Source organism: Ceratina calcarata, unplaced genomic scaffold, assembly GCF_001652005.2.
Source record: "Ceratina calcarata isolate Rehan_Ccalc_2016 unplaced genomic scaffold, ASM165200v1 scaffold428.2, whole genome shotgun sequence".
NCBI lineage: Eukaryota > Metazoa > Arthropoda > Insecta > Hymenoptera > Apidae > Ceratina > Ceratina calcarata.
The window spans coordinates 3,728-11,749 of record NW_017166501.1 but is presented as its reverse complement, the minus strand read 5'-3'; the positions used below and the strand labels follow the sequence as shown (position 1 = coordinate 11,749).

Below are 8,022 nucleotides of genomic sequence, written 5' to 3'. Positions count from 1 at the left end.
TGCTTGCTAATAATTTTTACAAATGCAGCTTTGCATTCTAAGAAATAATTTGAGGAATGACGGAAGCGTATGGAAGAAAAAAGAATTTTTGATAATTTTTTTATCAATCATTTCACTGCATTTTAGAAATTTGTAAATCATTCTTCTTACGAGATTATTAAGATGCACTCCTTAATTATTATAATATAATTCTTCCAATATTAATTACTATGTTTCTATAAAAAGAAATATTGTGTAAGAAGAAATCAATTCACAGTCCAATAATCTTGAACGCAAATACAGACCTGGGATCGTCTTTATCGTTCGTTACCCGACATTACTTCTTCCCGGGGCGGACTTATCGCGCGTTAAGCGTTGCGAGAATTTATAACGTTTCGCGTCAGACATTAGGTGTTGCCCTGTGCCAAGAGATCAGGCACGGCGCGGCGGTCTACGTTATAATTCATTCGGTTGGGCGGCCGCCAAAGTCGTACGTTTCGCGGCCGCGAACGAGGGTATAAGCAGAAAAACGAATTAGCCTCGACTCGCGCCCCGGTCTCTAGCCATGCGCCCGGTGCCTGAGCCGATGCCAAAGATCGCGTGGCGGGCTGCGCTCACTTACGCACGTGCGTGGGCGCCCTTTGGCGCCAATAATAACCAGCGATCGTCACTCCGTTTCGGGGTGAAAGCCGCTTTGAGCCACCAGCTGATGCATCGCTATCACGAACCGTTTTCCCATGACGAATTCGTATAAATAGTGCTCAAGCTTCTTCGAATCGTTCCCCTTTAACGTGTCTCCTCGCCTTCTGCTTTATTCGCGATTATGGAAATATGTCCTACGGTACATTTATTTATTAGGTTATTCCAAGAGTGATATTTAAATTGTGAATTTTTATGTGGAACTTTTGTACCATCACCTTAAAAAATAAAGTACAGAAGCAAATTTTGTTTAAATATTTTTTATTTATTTATTATTTATCGCAAGAGACTATTATTACCCTAAATTATAAATTCATAAGAGATGGCAGATAATGATGATATCTCTTGAACGAATTTAATCTTGACTTCGACTAAACCGAATTTCGTAGCCCTTCCTATTAAAATGATTAACCGCGCAATCTTTATTCACAACACTATCTCAACCCCATTCACCTAAATGAACCATCGCACAGAAGCATTCGAAAAGGGGCGTGTTTAAATCGTGACCGAGCATTCGAATCGCAAGTATCAAACCGAGGGTAGCCGAGCAACAAAACTTGGACATCACACGAATTAGTTTCGTTCTCGAATTCCGCTCGGGTGTTCTTGTCTCGATGTTGTTAATCGGCCCGTTCTATCATCGTGCACTGAGATTGCGCATGCCGCTTCTCCCTCATATGCATTTTAATCGAATTATTTTTCAACATTTTGTGAAACCCAGCGGACTTCTATGCAGATTCGTAGTAGTACGTAGTTGGCTAATAAAAATTCGACTCGCGCGCTTGGAGAACCGAGACGTATAATCAAGCCTCCGTTCGACTAGATGACGGCCTAGAGAGCATCTGAAAATTTAAATTGGCCTAGACCGGTCGGTCGTAGCTTTGCTTTCATAGTGCGAACGCGCTGATTAGCCTACTGTTCATCGAACTAACCGGTGATTATCCTTTGGAGGAATGAGCCACTGAAAAATTGCTAAACAATAGTACCTACTGGTTCCATTGATTATGGCGGAGAGTGAAAGCGAATTAGAATATGATGTAATTTTCAATTTTATTTGTTAGCATTATTTCACATCTAAATCGATCAACATTTATTTAATAAATTCCATATTTTTAATTCTTATGACTTACTGTCGACAATTAATATTCAACGTTATAAAGTACAGAGTAAATACAAGATGTAATAACCAGATAAATAGTGTTTACATACATGAATTCAAAGATATGCAATCGTTACTCCATTAAAATCTAATTAACGCCAATAAAAATATTTCACCAAGTCATTTTCATTGACTAAAGATATGTGTTGGCAATGAAAACAGTGGAGTTGAATGGTTGAGAATGCGAAATTGAAAACAAGCTGAGTGCAGAGTGAAGCACCGAGCACACGTGATCGAAAATGAAATACCGTTTGCCAAATGCAAAAGAAGAAACAAACAGCAATGAAGAATACATTGTGCAAACATTGACGAGATTTACTTTGCGATGCATGCCAGTCGGTTCATCTGCACTATCGGCTTAAATTATCCCTCGATTATGCCGCGCAAATATTCTTCTCCGGTGTTTCACGTACCGAAACAGCCGCAACGACTGCTGTTTTCTTTGATCGTTCTTTAAAGAGAGAGGCGATTGCAAAAAGTTAATTAAAAACGCGATTACGCCGGCGTCGTTTCATCTGTTTGCTCATTAACAGGCCCGGCGTGTCCAATCCGATGATTAGATAGCCTATGCCACCCGTGCCGCATTTTCGATCGGCGATGGGTCAACCGAGTGCTCCCTTCGAGTAATTACGTTGGCGTTTCGTGGACCAAGAAAAAGGAGTATTACGCTTACGATCCAAGGGTTGGAATTCATCTTCGGGAATAGGCGAGTCGAAAATTATAATCGATCAACAAAAAATCATCCTCGTCGCGCGCTGGGAGATACGTCGATTTTTATCGCGCGATGCGTCATGAATATTTATGCACGTGTGGGTAGGTACCTGTGTTCTTTACTCTTGCGTCGACCGGATGCGACAACGACGTGCCAAATATTTTACGGCACGAGAACTCGCGGCCGATCATCACCGACACGCTTGTGCGCGAACACTAATCTGAGATCCATCCCAAAATCGATCCAATAAATTCGTCTGTCTGCCGAGTCAATTAAGATTGCTAGATGCTTTTGCAATCGTGTATCATTCGACCTTTCGCTTGAACGATTTTCGGATCGACAAGCATCGCTGGCATGAGAATTTTGAAACTGCGATAATTTATATTATTATGCATCACACGCATGTTTTGTATTTTCTGTACCTCATAAGGAACTTAAAAAATTATTGTGCATAGTAGAAATATACAGATTTGTATTGTTAACAGAATTTGATAAAAAGGTGTTGTATATGATATCTGGAGAAGACTGAAAAAGGAACGGTAAGTTATGAGCGCGATTTAAGGCGGCGGGGAAAGCAAAGTCCGGACTCCCACAGTAGGAACTTGACTTACTGTCGACAATTAATATTCAACGTTATAAAGTACAGAGTAAATACAAGATGTAATAACCAGATAAATAGTGTTTACATACATGAATTCAAAGATATGCAATCGTTACTCCATTAAAATCTAATTAACGCCAATAAAAATATTTCACCAAGTCATTTTCATTGACTAAAGATATGTGTTGGCAATGAAAACAGTGGAGTTGAATGGTTGAGAATGCGAAATTGAAAACAAGCTGAGTGCAGAGTGAAGCACCGAGCACACGTGATCGAAAATGAAATACCGTTTGCCAAATGCAAAAGAAGAAACAAACAGCAATGAAGAATACATTGTGCAAACATTGACGAGATTTACTTTGCGATGCATGCCAGTCGGTTCATCTGCACTATCGGCTTAAATTATCCCTCGATTATGCCGCGCAAATATTCTTCTCCGGTGTTTCACGTACCGAAACAGCCGCAACGACTGCTGTTTTCTTTGATCGTTCTTTAAAGAGAGAGGCGATTGCAAAAAGTTAATTAAAAACGCGATTACGCCGGCGTCGTTTCATCTGTTTGCTCATTAACAGGCCCGGCGTGTCCAATCCGATGATTAGATAGCCTATGCCACCCGTGCCGCATTTTCGATCGGCGATGGGTCAACCGAGTGCTCCCTTCGAGTAATTACGTTGGCGTTTCGTGGACCAAGAAAAAGGAGTATTACGCTTACGATCCAAGGGTTGGAATTCATCTTCGGGAATAGGCGAGTCGAAAATTATAATCGATCAACAAAAAATCATCCTCGTCGCGCGCTGGGAGATACGTCGATTTTTATCGCGCGATGCGTCATGAATATTTATGCACGTGTGGGTAGGTACCTGTGTTCTTTACTCTTGCGTCGACCGGATGCGACAACGACGTGCCAAATATTTTACGGCACGAGAACTCGCGGCCGATCATCACCGACACGCTTGTGCGCGAACACTAATCTGAGATCCATCCCAAAATCGATCCAATAAATTCGTCTGTCTGCCGAGTCAATTAAGATTGCTAGATGCTTTTGCAATCGTGTATCATTCGACCTTTCGCTTGAACGATTTTCGGATCGACAAGCATCGCTGGCATGAGAATTTTGAAACTGCGATAATTTATATTATTATGCATCACACGCATGTTTTGTATTTTCTGTACCTCATAAGGAACTTAAAAAATTATTGTGCATAGTAGAAATATACAGATTTGTATTGTTAACAGAATTTGATAAAAAGGTGTTGTATATGATATCTGGAGAAGACTGAAAAAGGAACGGTAAGTTATGAGCGCGATTTAAGGCGGCGGGGAAAGCAAAGTCCGGACTCCCACAGTAGGAACATGCGAGGCCGTAATCCGTGCAATCGCTCGCGATACCAAATTTGGCGGCATTGTATGTCCGCTCTCGGTTAAACGGACAGATGTTTCCCAGGGTCGCGGCCGACAGAAGCGTCGAGGAGCAACAAAACAATCCCGTATGATTTATACTTATGAGCGTACTGCCGTTTAATAGCTCCCGCGCGGCATTTCGCTCACTGATTGTGACTCATCGGTAGAGCAACGACGAGAAATTGCCGCCGCGCAGCGACGACTCGTCGTCGTCTTCTCCACGCGGACTTTGAATCATTCGAGTACCAGGTATCGAAAACCGAAACAAGAACAGCAGAAGCCTGCTTATTTAACGCTTGGACGCAGTCGATTAATTAATTGGAATTGGATGATGCACTTACTGATTGGGGAATGACAAAGCAAGAGGTGCATGTGGAGTGAACATATAAATCAAAATTAATACATTTTATTCTAAAATTGATTGATCAATTTTACTTCATAAAAATGTAATCAATTTTTCTCTTAGGAAAGTTAATTTAAGTATAACGTAATTTGCGTGTTTTATATGAGTAATTTCGGTACAGTAAGAAGATTTAACTCTTTCCTGATTAATTCGATAATGATAATTTAACTAATTCATTCCTGAAACTGAAGTATTGTAATATATTAATAATTAATGTTCTATTTACGAATTAAGATTTGATAAAAGATAAAACTGCTAGTGTCGAATCATTCTGTCTTATACTGTCATTAAGGATTATGGAAACTATAAAATACATATAATAGTTTTATTTAGCAATTTCGTCTGAATTTCCTTTCTACAATCTTATAAGAATTTAAAAAATCCTCCGTACTGACAAATTTATAATACACAATTTCTACTATCCATGCGGAATCTTTATTCATGAAGAACGATCACCAATGAATGCATCCGTACAGAAACAGGATAAAAAAAGTCCTCCCACGCGAGGAGAACTTGCACGAGGCACCCTTAATGGCTCTCCCCCGGGAGAGACGAGAAGAAAACCGGGGCACAGCATCCGTTCGATCGATATATCGTTATGCACGCTGACCTCGGCACGACCCCATTCCCCAAGACGGAAATTGGTTTTATAATTTAAACCAGCCACGAAGTGGTAGGTAATCGAGCCCTTTGGAATAGCCCCGCGAGCGCCGTATTAGGTTTCCCTCGTCGCCATTCACGACACTATCGTGCGCGGTGCGCGTAACCGTCTTTTGAAATCACTCGGCCTGATTGACATTGAATACCGCCCTCAAACCTGTCCCGTTCGATTCGATCGTACCTGTTCGTTTATTATATCGAACGTCTCCGTGGCCCCTCTTACAGATGTCTATCTAATTCCTTTCGTGCCTTTATCGGGGCTACTGATCGAGGTTTCCTATCTCACTGTCTCCCTTTTAATGTGGATGACGATCGCGACCGCAAGAGTACACTGCCGCCCAAAACTTTGAATGCATTCCGCCACGTCCTCCTGACGTATGCATTCAAGTACATACACGTAAGTTATGGAGTTACAAGACTGTTCTTTAAATACGAGTTTTTTAGTTCGTCCCTTTTCCGTTATTTGAAAGAAATTTATTAATATCACAGCAATTTCGGTAGCATAGTTATATAAGCAATGTAGGTTTATACTAGAATTTCGAAGATAAAATCATATGTATCTGCATAACATGTTTAACATGTTTGACATGAGTTAATGTACGTTTGCACATGAATTATTAGGTAAGAGAACTCGATGTTGGAATTTCAATTTAATCTATTTAAATCTTGTAATTTATTTGTGGTTTAACATGATACATTATAGAATAACTAGAACTATATAAGAAATATATAATTGTAATAACGAATTCTGTTAATAAACTGTTCATCTTATTAACTTACTGACTGTCGCACTTATTGTATTATATGTGCATTTAAACTTTTGGGTGGCAGTGTATGCACGAGTGCTCGTGTGGGAAGACGGCAGGTGTATCGGGAAGAGAACAACTTCGTGTACGATAGGCGGTTCGCGCTACTCGCTCATCTTCTTGCCTTCCTTCCATGTGCATCCGTGAGCCCGGATCGCAGAAAGAGAAGAATCAATTATAAAGGGATTTGCATCGCAGATTACACTGCGCGAGCGAGGATTTGGCTACTCGATCAGTTTAAGGCTTCCGTCCTAATTCATTCCAACGATTTTTATTCTTTACTTGATCGATTTAACTTGCCATTTCCGCAAGTTTAAGTCTGTTAATCTGAGACAGTACAGATACGTTTCATGCAATTAAGATGAGATCCCTAGATAATAATATTGTCTTTTGTCGCGATCATTACTGGCTGCAATTTTTGCATAAGTGTTTTATCTATTATTTATATGAATGAGATACTTCTCTTAAATCGTTTATTTTTCGTTGTATGTACGGCACTAAANATATATAATTGTAATAACGAATTCTGTTAATAAACTGTTCATCTTATTAACTTACTGACTGTCGCACTTATTGTATTATATGTGCATTTAAACTTTTGGGTGGCAGTGTATGCACGAGTGCTCGTGTGGGAAGACGGCAGGTGTATCGGGAAGAGAACAACTTCGTGTACGATAGGCGGTTCGCGCTACTCGCTCATCTTCTTGCCTTCCTTCCATGTGCATCCGTGAGCCCGGATCGCAGAAAGAGAAGAATCAATTATAAAGGGATTTGCATCGCAGATTACACTGCGCGAGCGAGGATTTGGCTACTCGATCAGTTTAAGGCTTCCGTCCTAATTCATTCCAACGATTTTTATTCTTTACTTGATCGATTTAACTTGCCATTTCCGCAAGTTTAAGTCTGTTAATCTGAGACAATACAGATACGTTTCATGCAAGTAAGATGAGATCCCTAGATAATAATATTGTCTTTTGTCGCGATCATTACTGGCTGCAATTTTTGCATAAGTGTTTTATCTATTATTTATATGAATGAGATACTTCTCTTAAATCGTTTATTTTTCGTTGTATGTACGGCACTAAATTCAAAATTAAAGAATATAAAAGAATTGATATAACATAATTGAAGTATACATGAATTTTTTTTTAATTCATAGCACGTATTATATATTTAATTTGCATTATACTTAATCTTTTTTGCGATATTAAAAGAACAGAAATTTAATAAAATAGTTTCGCCTGACGTATGAGTTGAATAAAAATATGATGAAAAATGGTTTTACCAGAAAATGGTGAGATAAAATATTCAGCAGTGGTACTTATTTTCTCGTTAATACGTCTCTCAGATGTAATGTACATAGTAGCGACTAAATACAATCTGTTGGGCCTAATTGCTGCATAATTGCAACACTGTCAGTCCTTTGGCGAATTTTCCTCGGCGTTAATGGCGTCTCCCGTAGTTACACGTCCGCAATTACTGTCAATGGGACACGAGGCGGCGAACTGCTTCAATCTCCTGCGAATATTAGTCGGCTTTTTCCATCTCATCTTAATAACATATTTTAGGCGATCATTAGGCCTGCGACCACACGTGCGCGCT

At 39.8% G+C, this 8,022-nt stretch overlaps 1 long non-coding RNA gene across 1 annotated transcript in view; it reads right to left on the bottom strand.

Annotated features, from left to right (window-relative positions):
- LOC113464573 (uncharacterized) overlaps nucleotides 1-393 on the bottom strand; it is a 2,316-nt gene extending 1,923 nt beyond the window's left edge. Inside the window, exon 1 of the long non-coding RNA XR_003389419.1 lies at nucleotides 285-393. This is a non-coding gene — a long non-coding RNA (uncharacterized LOC113464573). The remainder of the gene's footprint in view (nucleotides 1-284) is intronic.
- Between the last annotated feature and the right edge of the window lie 7,629 nt (nucleotides 394-8,022).